Below are 21,228 nucleotides of genomic sequence, written 5' to 3'. Positions count from 1 at the left end.
TTGAGAACATTTAAATACCACCTAGGTTGAGGCGTATGAAAAGTTTTGTGCCCATCGAAAATCCTTTGCATGATCGATCGAGCATTAAATACTATTTTTGCTCTAGTGTCATGTACATCCGTAAAAAAACACGCTACTAGGTATGTTATCCGATCAAGCACTTATGGGATGGGAGTGCCACTTTGCAAGTAAGTCAATTCCACCTAGTTGAAGGTGTGTACAAAGTATTGTGCCCATCAGATATGCTTTGCATTGTCGATCAAGCATAAAATACCGTTTTTGCCTTAGTTTCATGCACAACCATGAAAAAACATGGTCCTAAGTGTGTTAATCAAACCTTGTACTTAACGGATGGGGGCTCCAGTTTGCATGCAAGTCCGTTTCAACTAGCTTGAGATGCATGCAAAGTATTTTCACCATCAAATATGCTTTGCATGGTCGATTACGCATTATACAATGTTTTTCCCGTAGTGATATGCACATCCGCAAAAAAACATGCCCTTAGGTATGTTATCTGACCAAGTACTTATCGGATGGGTGTGCCTCTTTGAGAACATTTCAATACCACCTAGGTTAAGGTGTAGGAAAAGTATTGTGCCCATCGGATATGCTTTGCATGGTCGATCGAGCATTAAATACCATTTTTACCTGAGTGTCATGCACATCCATAAAAAAACTCGCTGCTAGGTGTGTTATCCGATCAAGTACTTATGCGATGGGAATGCCACTTTGCATGTAAGTCAATTCCACCTAGTTGAAGGTGTGTGCAAAGTATTTTTCCCATCGGATATGCTTTGCATTGTCGATCAAGCATAAAACAACGTTGTTGCCTTTGTGTCATGCACGACCATATAAAAACACGGCCGTAGGTGTGTTATTCAAATATGTACTTATCAGATGGGGGCTCCACTTTGCACGCAAGTCCCTTTCAACCACATTGAGGTGCATGCAAAGTATTGTCACCATCGGATATGCTTTGCATGGTGGATCACACATTATACACCATTTTTTCCCTAGTGATATGGACATCCATAAAAAGACACGCCATTAGGTGTGTTATCTGACCAAGTACTTATTGGATGGGTGTGCCTCATTGAGAACATTTCAATACCACCTAGGTTGAGGTGTACAAAAAGTTTTGTGCCCATCGGATATCCTTTGCATGGTCGATCGAGCATTAAATACTATTTTTGCTCTAGTGTCATGCACATCCATAAAAAAACACGCTGCTAGGCATGTTATCCAATCAAGCACTTATGGGATGGGCATGCCACTTTGCATGTAAGTCAATTCCACCTAGTGGAGTGTGTGCAAAGTATTGTGCCCATTGGATATGCTTTGCATTGTCGATCAAGCATAAAACACCGTTTTTGCCTTAGTGTCATGCACAGCCATGAAAAAACACGGTCCTAGGTGTGTTATTCAAACAAGTACTTATCGGATCGGGCTCCACTTTGCATGTGAGTCTGTTTCAACTACGTTGAGGTGTGTGCAAAGTATTTTCACCATCGGATATAATTTGCATGGTCGATCACGCATTATACACCGTTTTTTCCCTAGTGGTATGCACATCCACAAAAAAGCATGCCTTAGGTGTGTTATCTGACCAAGTACTTATCGGATGGGTGTACCTCTTTGAGAACATTTCAATACCACCTAGGTTGCAATGTGGGAAAAGTATTGTGCCCATCGGATATCCTTTGCATGGTCGATCGAGCATTAAATACTATTTTTGCTCTAGTGTCATGCACATCCGTTAAAGAAACACGCTGCTATCCTATCAAGTACTTATGGGATGGGTGTGCCACTTTGCATGTAATTCAATTCCACCTAGTTAAAGGTGTGTGCAAAGTATTGTGCCCATCGGATATGCTTTGCATTGTCGATCAAGCATAAAACACCGTTTTTGCCTTAGTGTCATGCACAACCATGAAAAAACACGGTCCTAAGTGTGTTAATCAAACAAGTACTTATCGGATGGGGGCTCTAGTTTCCACACAAGTCCGTTTCAACTAGCTTGAGATGCATGCAAAGTATTGTCACCATCGGATATGCTCTGCATGGTCGATTACGCATTATACAATGTTTTTCTCGTAGTGATATGCATATCCGCAAAAAAACATGCCCTTAGGGATGTTATCTGACCAAGTACTTATTGGATGGGTGTGCCTCTTTGAGAACATTTCAATACCACCTATTTTGAGGTATAGGAAAGGTATTGTGCCCATCGGATATGCTTTGCATGGTCGATCGAGCATTAAATACCATTTTTGCCTTAGTGTCATGCACATCCTTAAAAAAACACGCTGCTAGGTGTGTTATCCGATCAAGCACTTATGCGATGGGAATGCCACTTTGCATGTAAGTCAATTCCACCTAGTTGAAGGTGTGTGAAAATTATTGTGCCCATCGGATATGCTTTGCATTGTCGATCAAGCATAAAACACCATTTTTGCCTTAGTGTCATGCACAACCATATAAAAACATGGTCCTAGGTGTGTTATTCAAACTAGTACTTATCAGATGGGGGCTCCACTTCACACGCAAGTCCATTTCAACTACGTTGAGGAGCGTGCAAACTATTGTCACCATCGGATATGCTTTGCATGGTCGATCATGCATTATACACCATGTTTTCCTTAGTGATATGCACATCCGCAAGAAAGCATGCCCTTAGGTGTGTTATCCAACCAAGTACTTATCGGATGGGTGTGCCTCTTTGAGAACATTTCCATACCACCTAGGTTGAGGTGTAGGAAAAGTGTTGTGCCATCGGATATCCTTTGCATGGTCGATCGAGCATTAAATACTATTTTTGCTCTAATGTCATGCACATCCGTAAAAAAGCACGCTGCTAGGTATGTTATCTGATCAAGCACTTATGGGATGGGCGTCCCACCACACATTATCGATCAAGCATAAAATACCATTTTTGCCTTAGTGTCATGCACAACCATGAAAAAACACGGTCCTAGGTGTGTTATTCAAACAAGTACTTATCGAATGGGGGCTCCACTTTGCACGCATGTCCCTTTCAACTACATTGAGGTTTGTGCAAAGTATTATCACCATCGGATATGATTTGCTTGGTCGATCATGCATTATACACCGTTTTTTCCCTAGTGGTATGCACATCCGTAAAAAAACACGCCCTTAGGTGTGTTATCTGACCAAGTACTTATCGAATGGGTGTTCCTCTTTGAGAACATTTCAATACCACCTAGATTGAGGTGTATGCAAAGTGTTGTGCCCATCGTGTATCCTTTGCATGGTCGATCGAGCATTAAATACTATTTTTTATCTAGTGTCATGCACATCCATAAAAAAACACGCTGCTAGGTATGTTATCCGATCAAGGACTTATGAGATGGGCGTGCCACTTTGCATGTAAGTCAATTTTGCCTAGTTGAAGGTGTGTTCAAAGTATTGTGCCCATCGGATATGCTTTGCATTGTCGATCAAGCATAAAACACCGTTTTTGCCTTAGTGTCATGCACAACCATATAAAAACACGGCCGTAGGTGTGTTATTCAAACAAGTACTTATCGGATGGGGGCTCCACTTTGCACGCAATTCCGTTTCACCTACTTTGAGGTGCGTGCAAGGTATTTTCACCATCGGATATGCTTTGCATGGTCCATCACGCCTTATACACCATTTTTTCTCTAGTGATATGCACATCCGCAAAAAAACACGCCCTTAGGTGTATTATCTGACCAAGTACTTATCGGATGGGTGTGCCTCTTTGAGAACATTTCAATACCACCTAGGTTGAGGCGTACGAAAAGTGTTGTGCCCATCGGATATCCTTTGCATGGTCGATGGAGCATTAAATACTATTTTTCCTCTAGTGTCATGCACATCCGTAAAAAAACACGCTGCTAGGTATGGTATTCAAACAAGTACTTATCGGATGGGGGCTCCACTTTGCAAAGTATTGTCACCATCGGATATGCTCTTCATGGTCGATTATGCATTATACAACGTTTTTCCTGTAGTCATATGCACATCCGCAAAAAAACATGCCCTTAGGTATGTTATCTGACCAAGTACTTATCGGATGGGTGTGCCTCTTTGCGAGAACATTTAAATACCACCTACGTTGAGGTATAGGAAAGGTATTGTGCCCATCAGATATGCTTTGCATGGTTGATCGAGCATTAAATACCATTTTTGCCTTAGTGTCATGCACATCCGTAAAAAAACATGCTGCTAGCTGTGTTATCCGATCAAGCACTTATGCAATGGGAATGCCACTTTGCATGTAAGTCAATTCTACCTATTTGAAGGTGTGTGCAAAGTATTGTGCCCATTGGATATGCTTTTCATTGTCGATTAAGCATAAAACACCGTTTTTGCCTTAGTGTCATGCACAACCATATAATAACACGGTCCTAGGTGTGTTATTCAAACTAGTACTTATTGAATGGGGGCTCCACTTTGCACGCAACTCCGTTTCAAATACTTTGAGGAGCGTGCAAAGTATTGTCACCATTGGATATGCTTCGCATCGTCAATCACACATTATACACCATTTTTTCCCTAGTGATATGCACATCCGCAAAAAAGCACGCGCTTAGGTGTGTTATCTAACCAAGTACTTATCGGATTGGTGTACCTCTTTGAGAACATTTCAATACCACCTAGGTTGAGGTGTACGAAAAGTGTTGTGCCCATCGCATATCCTTTGCATGGTCGATTGAGCATTAAATACTATTTTTGCTCTAGTGTCATGCACATCCGTAAAAAAACACGCTGCTAGGTATGTTATCCGATTAACCACTTATGGGATGGGCGTGCCATTTTGCATGTAAGTCAATTCCACCTAGTTGAAGGTGTGTGCAAAGTATTGTGCCCATCGGATATGCTTTGCATTGTCGATCAAGCATAAAACACCGTTTTTGCCTTAGTGTCATGCACAACCATAAAAAAACACGGTCTTAGGTGTGCTATTCAAACAAGTACTAATCGGATGGGGGCTCCACTTTGCACGTACCTCTGTTTCAACTACGTTGAGGTGCGCGCAAAGTATTGTCACCATCGCATATGATTTGCATGGTCGATCACGCATTATACACCATTTTTTCCCTAGTGGTATGCACATCCACAAAAAAACATGCCCTTAGGTGTGTTATCTGACCAAGTACTTATCGGATGCGTGTGCCTCTTTGAGAACATTTCAATACCACCTAGGTTGAGGTGTACAAAAAGTATTGTGCCCATCACATATCCTTTTCATGGTTGATCGAGCATTAAATACTATTTTTGCTCTAGTGTCATGCACATCCGTAAAAAAAGACGCTGCTAGGTATGTTATCCGATCAAGCACATATGGGATGGGCGCGCCACTTTGCATGTAAGTCAATTCCACCTAGTTGAAGGTGTGTGCAAAGTATTGTGCCCATCGGATATGCTTTGCATTGTCGATCAAGGATAAAACACCGTTTTTGCCTGAGTGTCATGCACAACCATATAAAAACACGGCCGTAGGTGTGTTATTCAAATAAGTACTTATCGGATGGGGGCTCCAATTTGCATGCAAGTCTGTTTCAACTATGTTGAGATGTGTGCAAAGTATTGTCACCATCGGATATGCTTTGCATGGTCGATCACGCATTATACACCATTTTTTCCCTAGTGATATGCACATCCGCAAAAAAACACGCCCTTAAGTGTGTTATCTGACCAAGTACTTATCGGATGGGTGTGCCTCTTTGAGAAAATTTCAATACCACCTAGGTTTAGGCGTAGGAAAAGTGTTGTGCCCATCGGATATCCTTTGCATGGTCGATTGAGCATTAAATACTATTTTTGCTCGTGTCATGCACATCCGTAAAAAAACACGCTGCTAGGTATGTTATCTGATCAAGCACTTATGGGATGGGCATGCCACTTTGCATGTAAGTCGATTCCACCTAGTTGAAGGTGTGTGCAAAGTATTGTGCCCATCAGATATGCTTTGCATTGTCGATCAAGCATAAAACACCGTTTTTGCCTTAGTGTCATGCACAACCATGAAAAAACACGGTCCTAGGTGTGTTATTCAAACAAGTACTTATCGGATGGGGGCTCCACTTTGCACGCAAGTCCATTTCAACTAGTTTGAGATGCATGCAAAGTATTGTCACCATGGGATATGCTTTGCATGGTCGATCATGCATTATACACCATTTTTTTCCTACTGATATGCACATCCGCAAAAAAACACGCCATTAGGTGTGTTATCTGACCAAGTACTTATCGGATGGGTGTGCCTCATTGAGAACATTTTAATACCCCCTAGGTTGAGGTGTACAAAAAGTGTTGTGCCCATCGGATATCCTTTGCTAGATCGATCAAGCATTAAATACTATTTTTGCTCTGGTGTCATGCACATCCGTAAAAAAACACACTGCTAGGTATGTTATCTGATCAAGCACTTATGGGATGGGAGTGCCACTTTGCATGTAAGTCAATTCCACCTAGTTGAAGGTGTGTGCAAAGTATTGTGCCCATCAGATATGCTTTGCATTGTTGATCAAGCCTAAAACACCGTTTTTGCCTTAATGTCATGCACAACCATGAAAAAACACGGTCCTAAGTGTGTTATTCAAACAAGTACTTATCGGATGGGGGCTCCACTTTGCACACAAGTCTGTTTCAACTACGCTGAGGTGCGTGCAAATTATTTTCATCATCGGATATGATTTGCATGGTCGATCACGCATTATACATCGTTTTTGGCCTTGGTGTCATGTACAACTGTCAAAAAACACGGCCGTAGGTGTGTTATTCAAATAAGTACTTATCAGATGGGAGCTCCACTTTGCACGCAAGTCCGTTTAAACTACCTTGAGGTGCGTGCAAAGTATTATCACCATCGGATATGCTTTGCATGGTCGATCACGCATTATACACCATTTTTTCCCTAGTGATATGCACATCCGCAAAAAAACACGCCATTAGGTGTGTTATTTGACCAAGTACTTATCGGATGGGTGTGCCTCATTGAGAAAATTTCAATACCACCTAGGTTGAGGCATACAAAAAGTGTTGTGCCCATCGGATATCCTTTGCATGGTTGATCGAGCATTAATATACTATTTTTGCTCTAGTGTCATGCACATCCATAAAAAAACACGCTGCTAGGAATGTTATCCGATCAATCACTTATGGGATGGGCGTGCCACTTTGCATGTAAGTTGATTTCACCTAGTTGAAGGTGTATGCAAAGTATTGTGCCCATCGGATATGCTTTGCATTCTCGATCAAGCATAAAACACCGTTTTTGCCTTAGTGTCATGCATAACCATGAAAAAACACGGTCCTAGGTGTGTTATTCAAACAAGTACTTATCGGATGGGGGCTACACTTTGCACGCAAGTCCGTCTCAACTAATTTGAGGTGCGTGCAAAGTATTGTCACCATAGGATATGCTTTGCATGGTCGATCATGCATTATACACCATTTTTTCCCGAGTGATGTACATCCGCAAAAAAACACACCCTTAGGTGTGTTATCTGACCAAGTACTTATCGGATGGGTGTGCCTCTTTGATAACATTCCAATACCACCTAGTTTGAGGTGTACAAAAAGTTTTGTGCCCATCGGATATCCTTTGCACGATCGATCAAGCAATAAATACTATTTTTGCCCTAGTGTCATGCACATCCATAAAAAAACACGCTGCTAGGTATGTTATCTGATCAAGCACTTATGGGATGGGCGTGCCACTTTGCATGTAAGTCAATTCCACCTAGTTGAAGGTGTGTGCAAAGTATTGTGCCCATCGGATATGCTTTGCATTGTCGATCAAGCATAAAACACCGTTTTTGCCTTAGTGTCGTGCACAACCATGAAAAAACATGGTCCTAAGTGTGTTAATTAAACAAGTACTTATCGGATGGGGGCTCCACTTTGCACGCAAGTCTGTTTCAACTACATTGAGGTGTGCGCAAAGTATTGTCACCATCGGATATGCTTTGCATGGTCGATCACGCATTGTACACCATTTTTTCCCTAGTGATATGGACATCCGCAAAAAAACACGCCCTTAGGTGTGTTATCTGACCAAGTACTTATCGGATGGGTGTGCCTCTTTGAGAACATTTCGATACCACCTAGGTTGAGGCGTACAAAAAGTGTTGTGCCCATCAGATATCCTTTGCATGGTCGATCAAGCATTAAATACTATTTTTGCTCTAGTATCATGCACATCCGTAAAAAAACACGCTGCTAGGTATGTTATCCGATCAAGCACTTATGGGATGGGCGTACCACTTTGCATGTAAGTCAATTCCAGCTAGTTGAAGGTGTGTACAAAGTACTGTGCCCATCGGATATGCTTTGCATTGTCGAACAAGCATTAAACAGGGTTTTGGCCTTAGTGTCATGCACAATCGTCAAAAAACGCGGTCCTAGATGTGTTATTCGACTAAGTACTTATGGGATGGGCACGCCACTTTGCATGTAAGTCAATAATACCTAGGTTGAGATGTGTGCAAAGTAGTGTGATGATCACATATGCATTGCATTGTCGATTAAGCATAAATCAGCGTTTTTGCCTTAGTGTCATGGACAACAACCAATAAAAAACATGGTCCTAGGTGTGATATTCTAAAAAGTACTTATTGAATGGGCGTTCCACTTTGCATGGAATACCATACCACCGCTTTTGAGGCACGTTCAAAGTATTGTGCCCATCGGATATGCTTTACATGGTAGATTGAGTATTAAATACCATTTTTGGCCTTGGTGTCATGTACAACGGTCAAAAAACACGATCGTAGATGTATTTTTCAAACAAGTACTTATCGGATGGGGACGCCACTTTGTACACAAGTCAATACTGCCTAGGTTGAGGAACGTGCAAAGTCTTGTGTCCATTGGATATGCTTTGCATAGTCAATCTCACATGATACACCATTTTGTTCCTAGTGTTATGCACAATCGTCATAAAATATGTTTGGAGGTGTGTTATCCGAACAAGTACTTATGGGATGGGTGCACCACTTTGTATGCAAGTCAATAAGACCTAGGTTGAGGCGTGTACAAAGTTTTGTGCCCATCGGAGAATTGTAGATGCAATAATATTAGAAAATTCTTGGTATGTGTATATGTGTGTGTGTGTGGCAAACAATTTTGATACAACAAAGTAAACACCTAGTGCACAAATTATGCACTTCATACCTTGAGTAAATAAGCTTGTTGATGAGGATAAATACGCCCTTGAATAAAAGCACAGTTGTTGTATGACCACAATAGGATCGCTTTGACACCTGTGATTTTGCCCACATGTAAGTTTGCAAATAGTATAAAAAATCATATAATAATATATTAATAGTTTGCAAATGTGTATAGAAAGTGAGTAATGGGAAGTGGAAGTGGGAGTGAGGAGGGAGGAGTGGAATGGGAGAGGGAAGTAATAGGGGTGTATGATAATAAGTATAAAAAATAGTATAATAATATATTAATAGTTTTCAAATGGCAAGTGATTAATGGGAAGTGGAAGTGAGAGTGGGGAGGGAAGAATGGAATGGGAGAGGGGAAGGTAATAGGGGAGTAGGATAATAAAGGAGTGAAATGAGTGAGGGAGTTAATAGGGGATGAAAAAGAGGAGGGTGAGATGGGGAAATACGGGATTTTGGGAAATGGGAGGAGTATGGGACGTGGTGGAAATGTGGGATGGGAGTGGTGGCAATGGGGAGGAAGAAGAAATGGATGGATGGGGGGAGGGCTAATGGAAGATTGGGTGAGGGATGGGGGTCCAATGGCAGAGGGGGAGTAATGGGAGCCAATGGGAGTCCCATTTTGTTGTGGGGTATGACTGCATGAATATTGCTACTTTATGCCATGCTCTTGCAAGAAACTTGCAAACTCATTTCAGAGGTACTCTCCCCCTCCATCTGACCTTAGGCATTTTATTTGCAGGCCTATTTCTTTTTCAACCATAGCTTTAAAAGCTTTGAAATGCCCAAACACCACCTTTCTTTTTCATAAAATATACCCAAACTTTTCTGCTGTAGTCATCAATAAAAGTGACAAAATAATGACAACCTCCAATAGATGTAGCTTTAGTAGTCCACACATCAGGGTGGATTAATTCCAATGGCCTCTTACTCTCTTCAACATGTCTAGGAAATGGTTTCTTTGCTTCTTTTCCAAATTGACAGCCTTCACATACCTTATGCATTTCTACAACCTTGAACTTAGGCAATCTTGCAACAATATTTTGGGCATGCATTAATTTAAGTCACTATACATTAACATGACCGATGCGTTTATGCCAGATATCAATATCTACAACTACACTGGTCCCATGTGCAAACATTGCTGCACTCAATTCAGGCATGTCCAGATCCAACATAAACATCTTGCCCTTCTTCTTTCCTTTTTCTATCAAGCGACCTTTATTTTTCATATCCTCAACAAAGCATCCATGAGGATTAAATCTGACCTGCAAGCCCTGCTCAACCATTTGACAAATAGAAACCAGGTTCTTGGTGATATTTGGGACATAACATACATCAAACAAGTATTTGTTTTTCCCATCCTGCATAGACAAAGGAATTTTACCAATCTACACAATAGGATGTGTAGTATCATCACCAGTCTCCACAAATCTTGGTCTTTCCATTTTCCTTTCATCCTGCATCCATTCTGCATGACCTATCATGTGGTTTGATGCACCTGAGTTAACATACCACACATCATTTCTTTCTTCTGCACTTGTCACAAAATTGGTCATGTGCTGCACCATAAACAAATGCTCATTTCTGTCATCATCCTGTCTACTAGAGGATGCATAATTGCCTTGCTGCAATTTTCTAGTCATGATGTCATTCTACTTTTTATAGCAGTCTTTCACCATATGACCCATTTTACCACAGTAGTAGCACTCAACATTGTTGTTTCCATTTTGGCCTCTCTGCCATCCAACACGACCTCTTTGGCTCCCGTTGCCTCTAAAGTTACCACGTCCTCCTCCATAGGACTAGTTTTGTTGAATTTGATGGATATTCTGATTTCTACCTTGGCCTCCAAATTGGCCTGCTCTACCTCTGCCTCTACCTCTTCTAGCATTTGAGTAGAAGGAAGCTTCTTTTGAAGTTCCTCATGAAGAAGATCCAGCACCATTTCTATGCTTTTTAGAAATTAGAAGAGCAATTAACTCCTCAAAATCAGGAAAATTCTCACGAACAGCAATGGATGTCCAGAATTGTGCATAATCCTTTCCTAGACCATTCAAGGTCACAGAAACTGAATCATCATCTTCCACTGGCAACCCAATAGAAGCAAGTGCATTTGCAATCTTCTTCACCTTCATGTGGTAGTCATTGATGCTCATATTTTCTCTTTGCACATTATGCAACTCCTGCTTGAGCTGCATTTTCCTAGGTTGCATATTTGTGCTATACATTTTTGTCAAAGTATCCCACGCCTCCTTCGGTGTGCTTGCATCTTGAATATGCACAATCATAGAATCTGAAATACTAATAGACAGCCAGTGCATAACTTTTATGGCTCTCTCATGACAGCCTTTAAATGCCTGCAACTCCTGTTGATTGGGAACATTAGGAATAATTGGTTCTTGTTCAGCTCGAGTAATGAACTCCCAATAGCCTTTTCCCTTAAGGAAATTCCTCATTCTAAACTTCCATGCTTGGAAGTTGTTCTTGTCAAGCTTTTCAGTGAAAATCTATGAAAGAGCATCAGATGCCATTATAGAACACTACAAAATATTCTGTCACTGCAAAAAAAACTTCTTCTTCCTTACAAGGGCAAATCTGCAAAACTGATGAGAGTGGTATTTGACCACATAGTCACTTCCTAGTGACGATTATGCATCAATAGGCAATAAGAATTATTATGTCACTCCCAATATCTCTGCGCACATGCATACGATGTAATTTCTGCGATAACTTTTCACCGACCTACAAAATAGTGGTTGCACAGCAAAAACATGACAGTTTCTTGAGTGCCTGCGGAATAGTGGTTACATATACCGCCCTCTCGTCACACCACAAAGGGCATCCCAATCTAAGACAGTGCACTCTTGCACTTTCCGGGTATGCTACCTGTAGAGATTTGCTCCCAAACTTGAAAAAAAGGAAAGCAAGACTCATCCTCTTACTAGGACACCGCGAACTTGGTTTGCTTTATTAAGCTCCTTACCACGAACCGTGAGCTCTGATACCGTGTGAAGTGAGTGGGAGAGAAGGAAGAAGTCTCACTTGCAGCTTTCTCACATACACAATGGGGGAATATACACAAAGGTGGATGCTGAAAATAGTTTTCCTCTTGTTAGTTGTGAATGCCAAAAGAACTCTCTTAGTACAAAAGAATAGGTGAACCCTATATGTGGGTCTCAAACCAAACTCAGCTAACTAAGGTGGCATACTAGCAAAGCCACTAACTAGAGCACATAAAGATAGCTGTCATCCAGCTATTATTCATGGATGATGTACCAACCGCATCTGCAGCTAACAAGTCGGTGACATAAATGCACAATGGTCACCCTGGCATATCACGAGTGGAGCTCAATATCTCAACAGTGGTCATGCTGGCCTAGCCCTTGTGAGGTACGCTTGATCCCTGGCCCTCGCCAAAGTCGTGTAAGCCAAATCCCTCGAGACCTACCTTCTTGTCAATCACAAACCTTACCATGAACTGGAGCTCTGATACCATGTATAGAGAGTGGGAGAGAAGGAAGAAGTCTCACTTGCAGCTTTCTCACACACACAATGGGGGAATATACACAAAGGTCTAGCACATAAAGAACATCGAACAACTGTTTTACAACTCCATCTGACTTGAGAGCAATCATACCTTTTCCTTTTGCTCGACATTTTGCATCATTGCCGGTTGCTACCAGGATGTCATTCCCTACCAGATGAAGAGAGGTATACCAATCCTTCCGATTGGTCATGTGGTGCGACGCACCACTGTCAATAATCCAAGGTTCATCCACAAGTACATGAATTGCCTCCATGCAAATCTCCTCAATTTCTACGAACATCTCTACTGGTACTGCATGCGCATTCTTGCTGGACCCTTTCTTTACTCCGTTCTTCTCATCTGCAATCTTCTTCTAGCACTCATTATGCTTGTGCCTTGCCTTGTTGCAATAGAAGCACTTGATCTTATTCTTTCTCTTTTTATCATCAAAAGAAGATGGGTTACTAGAGTCCTTACCCTTACATTTCTTTAATTCAGCCGAGAAAGCCGAATCTTCTCCAGTCCTCATCTTTTGATGCATCTCCTCCTCTAGAAGCATCGCATTGAAATCCTCAAAGTTGAGGGGTAGATTTTTGTTCTACATATTCAGCCCGTAACAAGACCATCGTACTTTGGTGGGAGAATCCGTATGCACCTTCGTGCTAGATTCTCGCTAGTGATGGTGATGCCATTCGCAGTCATCTGATCGCGTAGATTCTTCACCCTGGTGATGAACTTCTCTGCCATTTTAGACTCAGACAGTTTCTCGTTCGCAAGTTGAGTCTCTAGATTCTAAATCTACGTCTGATTCGTGGTCTCGTACTAATTTTTCAAGACCATCCATGCCTCCTCCGCTGTGGTGACATGTTGAATTAATGCCATGACAGAATCACTTACACTGCAGACAATAGAACACAGTGCATCTGCATTTCTTATTGTCCATGCCAAAATCTCATCCGCAATTGGTACTATCTGTTGTCTTGCATTGGCTAGATTCGGTCTCACAACCGGCTTCACATCCACCCCAGTAGCAATATCCCAAAGCTCGTATGTGCTTAGGATGGTCTTCATCTTGAACTTCCAGAGTGGATAGTCAATGCTATCCAACTTTCCGCTTTCACCGAATGGTGGGGTTCGCAGTCTTGTGAGCTGGGCCATCTCTCACAATCTGCTTGCAAACATAAACAACTTACCAAATCTTCTTGCTAGAGCCCAAGCTCTGATACCATGTAAGAAAAAAATACAACGTCTGTGCTCAGAGAAAAGCAGATAGTATGGAGAATCAAATATTTGATTACTATAAAACTGATACAATAGATGGCGCTACCTCCCAACCATGTACTCCTGTGTGAGAAGCTTCGATGGCATGCTGAAAACCGTAGAGGACGGAGGTTGGATGCTAAGGAATCAGGGTTGTTCTAGCCAGTGATAATGATGGGCTTCATGAGCTTGCTCTTATATAGCCACCAGTTATAGTCGGTTAGACCCAATTGGGAGATCGACCCAGTCGGCCCAAAACAGTCGACTAGAGGTCAGTCCCGAAATAGGCCACCAACCACATGTTAGAACCGTTTAGCCAAGAGCCATCTGAGATCATCTGGGGCTCCAAACAGGCCCCACAACGTGCGAGTGGGCTGCTTCGGGAAATGCTCCATCTACCCTCAGTGCGGTCAGTCATGGGATGCCTTCCTGCACTTGCATGTAGCCTAGTTGGCAGTGTGCCAACTCTATCTGAAGCCGTCCAACCATCAGACCACACATGGCCCCCATCTGGTGTCCAAACCAGGACCTATCGGATAACCTAGCTACTCAAATGCCTTCTCCTCATATGGGGGGCTTATAAGTAGAGTTAGCTGGTTCCCACATAGTTACACGAGAGTGGAGCATTGATATCTAGCACCTTCTACTCCTATGCAATAAGCATCTATAGGAGCACCAAGCCTATGCAACAAGCATCTGTAGCATCACACCTAAGCCTACGGGTGTTGAGATATCGAGCTCCACTCGTGATATGCCAGGGTGACCGTTGTGCATTTATGTCACCGACTTGTTAGCTGCAAATATGGTTGGTACACCGCCCATGAATAATAGCTGGATGACAGCTATCCTTATCTACTCTAGTTTGTGGCTCAGTTAGTATGCCACCTTATTTAGTTGAGTTTGGTTTGAGACCCACATATAGGGTTCTTCTATTTTCTTTGTACTAGAGTTCTTTTGGCTTTCACAACTAAGAAGAGAAAAACTATTTTCAGCCTCCACCTTTGTGTGTATTCCCCCATTGTGCATGTGAGAAAGCCGCAAGTGAGATCCTTCCCTCTCTCCCACTATCTTCACATGGTATCAGAGCCTTGTTCGTGGTAACGAGCTCAAGAAAGGAAACCAAGTTCGTGGTGTCCTGGTAAGAGGACCAGTGTTGCTTTCCTATTTCGAGTTTGGGAGCAAATCTCTGCAGGTAGCACAGCCAGAAGTGCAAGAGTGCACTGTCTCAGATTGAGACGCCCTTCGCAGTGTGGCGAGAGGGCAGTATATGTTGCGGGATTGGGCAAAGCCCTTGGTGACTTTATTTTTCTGATTCGAGGCCGTTTCGGGGCCCGTTTTGAAGGCGGAAGTTCTTCGCAGGCACTTAGAAAAAGGCCCTGTTTTTGCTGTGCGACCACTGCTCGGCTGGTCGGTGAAAAGTTGCCACAGAAATCGCATCATATGCCTGTGTGTAGAGATATTCGGAGTTGCAGAATCATCCTTGTTGCATGTTGATGCAAAATCGTCACTAGGAAGTGTGGTCAAATACCACTTTCGTCAGTTTTGCAAATCTGCCCATGTAAGGCAAAAGCTGTGTTTTTTGCAGTGACAGAATATTTTGTAGTGTTCTGTAATGGCGTTTGATTCTCTTTCACAGATTGTCACAGAAAAGCTTGACAAGAATAACTTCCAGGCATGGAAGTTTAGAATGACGAATTTCTTTATGGGAAAAGTCTATTGGGAGTTCATTATAGGAAATTAAGAAGAACCAGTTCTTCCTAATGTTCCCAATCAACAGGAAATGCAGGCATTTAAAGGATGGCATGAAAGAGCCAGAAAAGTTATGTACTGGCTGTCTATCAGTATTTCGGATTCTATGATTGTGCATATTCAGGATGCAAGTATGCCAAAGGAGGCATGGGATACTTTGGCAAAAATGTATAGCACAAATACGCAAGCCAAGAAAATGCAGCTCAAACAGGAGTTGCACAATGTGCAGAGAGAAAATTTGAGCATAAATGACTACCACATGAAGGTGAAGAAAATTGCAGATGCACTTGCTTCCATTGGGTCGCCAGTGGAAGATGATGATCTAATTTTTGTGACCTTGAATGGTCTAGGAAAGGATTATGCACAGTTTCGGACATCCATTGCAGTCCGTGAAAAATTTCTTGATTTTGAGGAGTTGTTTGCTCTTCTAATTTCTGAAGAGCAGAGAAATAGGGGTGCATCTTCTTTAGGCGAAACTTCAAAAGAAACTGTCTTCTACTCAAATGCTAGAAGAGGTAGAGGCATAGGTAGAGGAGGTTGATCTGGAGGCCGTGGTAGAAATCAGAATATGCAGCAAACTCAAGAAAACCAGTCCTATGCAGGAGGACGTGGTAACTCTAGAGGCAAGGGGAGCCAAAGAGGCCGTGGTGGATGGCAGAGAGGCCAAAATGCAAACAACAATGTTGAATGCTACTACTGTGGTAAAATGGGTCATATGGCTAAGGACTGCTACAAAAAGCAGAATGACATTATGAATGGAAAATTGCAGCAAGGTAATTATGCATCTTCTAGTAGACAGGGCGATGACAGAAATGAGCATCTATTTATGGTGCAGCACATGACCAATTCTGTGACAAGTGCAGAAAAACCAAATGATGTGTGGTATGTTGACTCAGGTGCATCAAACCACATGACAGGTCATGCAGAATGGATGCATGATGCAAGGAAAATGGAAAAACCAGGATTTGTGGAGACTGGTGATGATACTGCACATCCTATTGTGCAGATTGGTAAAATTCCTTTGTCTATGCAGGATGGGAAAAAGAAATACCTGTCTAATGTATTTCATGTCCCAAACATCACCAAGAACTTGGTTTTTGTTGGTCAAATGGTTGAGCAGGGCTTGCAGGTCAGATTTAACCCTCATGGATGCTTTGTTGAGGATATGAAAAATAACGGTCGCTTGGTAGCAAAAGGAAAGAAGAAGGGCAGGATGTTTACGTTGGATGCAGACATGCCTGAATTGAGTGCAGCAATGTTTGCACACGGGACCAGTGTAGTTGCAGATATTGATATCTGGCATAAATCCATTGGTCATGTTAATATACAGCGACTTAAATCAATGCAAGCCCAAAATATTGTTGCAGGATTGCCTAAATTCAAGGTTGCAGAAATGCATAAGGTTTGTGAAGCCTGTCAATTTGGAAAACAGGCAAGGAAACCATTTCCTAGGCATGTTGAAGAGAGTAAAAAGCCATTGGAATTAATCCACTCTGATGTGTGGACTACTAAAGCTGCATCTATTAGAGGCTGTCACTTTTTTGTCACTTTTATTGATGACTTCAGCAGAAAAGCTTGGGTGTATTTTATGAAAAAGAAAAGTGAAGTGTTTGGGCACTTCAAAGCTTTTAAAGCTATGGTTGAAAAAGAAACAGGCCTGCAAATAAAATGCCTAAGGTCAGATGGAGGGGGAGAGTACCTCTCAAATGAGTTTGCAAGGTTCTTGCAGGAGCATGGCATAAAGCAGCAATATTCATGCAGTCATACCCCACAGCAAAATGGAATTGCAGAAAGGAAAAACAGGCATATTGGAGAGGTATCTAGGGCCATGCTAAATGAGAAAGATCTACTAGATTATTATTGGGCTGAAGCAGTTGCTACAGCAGTTTAAATAATGAATTTTCATTTAGCCACCTCTATGAAGCATGCAAGTGAAAGCATCATTGATTTGTAGTATGGAATTTGGTTACAAGTCTTTGCTACACTAAATGCTTGTACTTTGAAGGATTATTCTTTATTGCTCATATTTCACTTGTAAGGCACTAGACACTGCCCTTGGGTAAGACCTTGCATGGAAGCTAAGACCTTTTTTGAGAAGTTGGATGGAACTAGTTTCCATACTTGGCAAACAAAAGCCAAGTTTATGCTTATGAAAAAGAAGATATAGAATGTTGTGAATGGAAAGAAGTCTACAAAAGAAAAATCTAAAGACAAGAAGGACTACTTCAACAACAAAGCAATTATGCTTGAAGGAAGAATGCCATCAGCAAATGAAGAAAATGAAGACTATGCTTTTTAGGCACTTTGTCTTTTTTGTTTATCATCACTTGGTCAAATTTTGAGGTTCTCTGCCTAGAGTAGTACTCCAAAAAGAATATGTTATGTAAATCACCTCTGGTCACCATATGATGTAGGCCATGTGATATGTGTTTTGACTATCCCATTTCTGTGAACCTCACACCCTTGGGAACCCTTGCTAGCATGAGATCCTAGCCATAGATTAATCCTTGACCACCATGAGATGGCTTGTAATGAGGACAAAGACCCACACGGCACACTAAAGCCCACACCAACACTATGGCACCCAACAGTTGGAGAAGAAATATCATTTAGTCTGCTTTTGGTGTTCAAGGGTCCCTACTCAGCTCTGCAAGAGGCGCATATAGAGGGCCGAAGCTCTCCGTAAGCCTGAGGGCTCCCGAAAGAGACGTCAACTGGCCTTGATATGCTATGTTCCCGGCTCTGATGCCAATGTCACAGTCTCGATGAAGGCTCGAGACACGTTTTCCACATCCTCTTTCCTGCTTTCTTATGCGATCTCTTGATTTTCACCTCTTTTTTTCTCGATTATCATATATATATATATATATATATATATATTAAGGAAAAAAGTTAGCTCAAAGAGGCGATTACAGTAGCCTTCTACTTTATTGCTAAAGACTCGCTTTAGAAGTATTCGGCATGACTCGTTGCGAATCTTTAGCAATAAAGTAGAAGGTTGTGTTTGATCTATAAATTTTGGCATATATAATAAATTATTTGCTAGTCCTAGTACATATATCATGAAATAGATGTTCTTCTATGGACCATCAATTAGATGTACCATGTTATTAGTGGTCTCATCTACTAGAAGTTTATTGTCATCTCCAAAATATATATGTTGTGGTCTATCCAACAACATGATTGATTTAAATTGATGATTTTTAATCATATGTGTGTAGATGCTCCTACATCATAATGTCTAAAATAGATTGTCATCCCATTGCCATGTGCCAAACTTACCTTTAAAATTATTTCGCTTCTAAAATAGTATATCCATATGGCATTACTAGAAAATACTCATTTTTTTACACTCCCTTTTATAGTCAACTCTTCTTGAGTTTACATCCATCTCCAAGTTATATATCTTTTGCTTTATCCAATGGCATGATTTATTTAAATGGATAAGTTTTAATCTTATGTGACTAGATGCTCCTAGCTTCATGCACCTTTTGTCTAAGTAGGCCGATGTCCTCTATATCTTCATCATGCAACTTGATCTACACTCTTTTGCAATGTGGATGGACTTCCACTAATTGGATATTTTGATTTATTTATATTTATATTTATATTCATATTCATATTCATATTTATTTAGTTATAATTATATTGATATTTTTTATTTTCTTATTTATATTTTTTTGAAATGGGCATATCACCATGGACGTCTCTTATTTTGCAAAATTGTTCATTTGAACTATTCTTGTTAGGAAACTCCCCTTGGGGTTGATGAGCATAACCTTGGGCAAACCACGAAATATATTAGCTTGTTTTAAACCTATATCTTTGTTACATATAGGGGCATTTTACTTACCCATTGCACATATCACATGATTGCCAAAAAAAAGGTTATTAGGGATTTGACATATGCCATGTACTTAATGGGTAGGAGTTTTGCCATCATATAGTAAGGGATTAGAGCTATTTAAAAGGGCCTCCGATGCACATGTTAAGGGTTTTTCAAGGGTTCTACCATGTGGAGAAAATTATTTCTTCCAATTTATCCATGGACGTGACATTTTGAATATTTACTAAGTGGACCCCTTCTCACGAGCTTCTCACCCGCCCTTCTTGCTTTTTGGTGAATCAAAAGTGCAACATGCACAATGATCCAATTTGGCAAAGTTGCACCTTTGATGACTGTCATATGATGTAGGATATAATTCTTATGATCATCTCCAAAAATTGGATATTTCATTGTAGAGCCCATTCCTATGATTTTGTATTTGAGAATTTTGGTATAAGTCAGATGATCTTCTATCTTGAGATTTTCTAGTTGAGCCTCTTAAGTCAAATGATCTTCTATCTTGACATTTTCAAGCTGTGGCTCTTTAGGTTCAATCAATTTACCAAAAATTCTAATTCATAAATTGTTACCAACGTAATTGCTACAATTTTTTAAGTGTTAGGTTTGTTATCTAAGCAAAGAAAATGTTTGTTGACCATTCAATGAAATGTACATTGGCCTTGCTACTCTTAACATTTATGAAAATATTTAAACACTAAAAAAATTCCCACCATTCCATCATTATGTCAGCTTCTTGATTTGGTTTTTGTTTCACAAGATTTCGATTGTGATATTGTTTCTCTCAGCAAATCTATTGGTAGGTTACATGACAATCAATTACCACCAATTCTACATGAGCTAAAACCTACATCCAATTTTGGGTCTTTGGTTAAACATGACCTTGTGTGAATAATAAACCATGCTTGGACAAAATAAGCCCCCCATCTTTGAATAGATTATACAAAAACTTAGAATGACATTTTTCTATGAAACATATGTTAGAAGCATTTTAACGAGACCTTTTCCCTATATAGCTCTTACTTCAGATTTGAGTAACTATAGAGCTTTTCTCGTTGTGGGTTTGAAAGAGAGAGAATGAAAAATATTAGGAATATGATTCTTATTTAGTAGAATTCTTAAGTGTTGAAACATAGTCTACCCACCCCATCATGTTGGTTTTTCAAGCATAGTTCCCCCTTTTGAAAATGTTGCCTCTTAGTTATTTGTAGGCAAGCATAACAGGTAACATCAATCTATAAAAACAAAGTATTTAGTTACAAGGGTATTCAACCTATATAAGCTATGCATTTAGTTGCAAGGGCACCCTCTCTAGTAGGGTGAGTTGTTATCCAAGTACTAGGTCAATTGACAGTCCCATTGTATGGATTGCTCACCTCAGACTAAAAATGGTGCTTAGAATCAACATAGTTGTAATAAATTAGCTCTTTAAAACGTCCATGCCTACTTAGACCTAGAGAAATGAACATAGGTTGAATACCATTTGAGTGTACTTCTTAAGAAGGGTGCAACCAAATGGATGCATGTGTTCCTTAAGAAGTACACTCAAATGGATCATAAATCAAAGGAGCACATGATGTGCTCAACAGCGCTGCCTTTTTAACTTTTATGGAGTAGATCGATAGGTGATGGAGAGAGAGAGAGAGAGAGAGAAGGGGGGGGGTACGGGGAGGGGTGGC

The sequence above is a fragment of the Dipteris shenzhenensis genome, chromosome 3 (genome assembly GCF_047967505.1).
Source record: "Dipteris shenzhenensis isolate YYH24624 ecotype China chromosome 3, Dip_SZ_1.0, whole genome shotgun sequence".
NCBI classification, from domain to species: domain Eukaryota; kingdom Viridiplantae; phylum Streptophyta; class Polypodiopsida; order Gleicheniales; family Dipteridaceae; genus Dipteris; species Dipteris shenzhenensis.
This window is presented reverse-complemented; position numbering follows the sequence as displayed.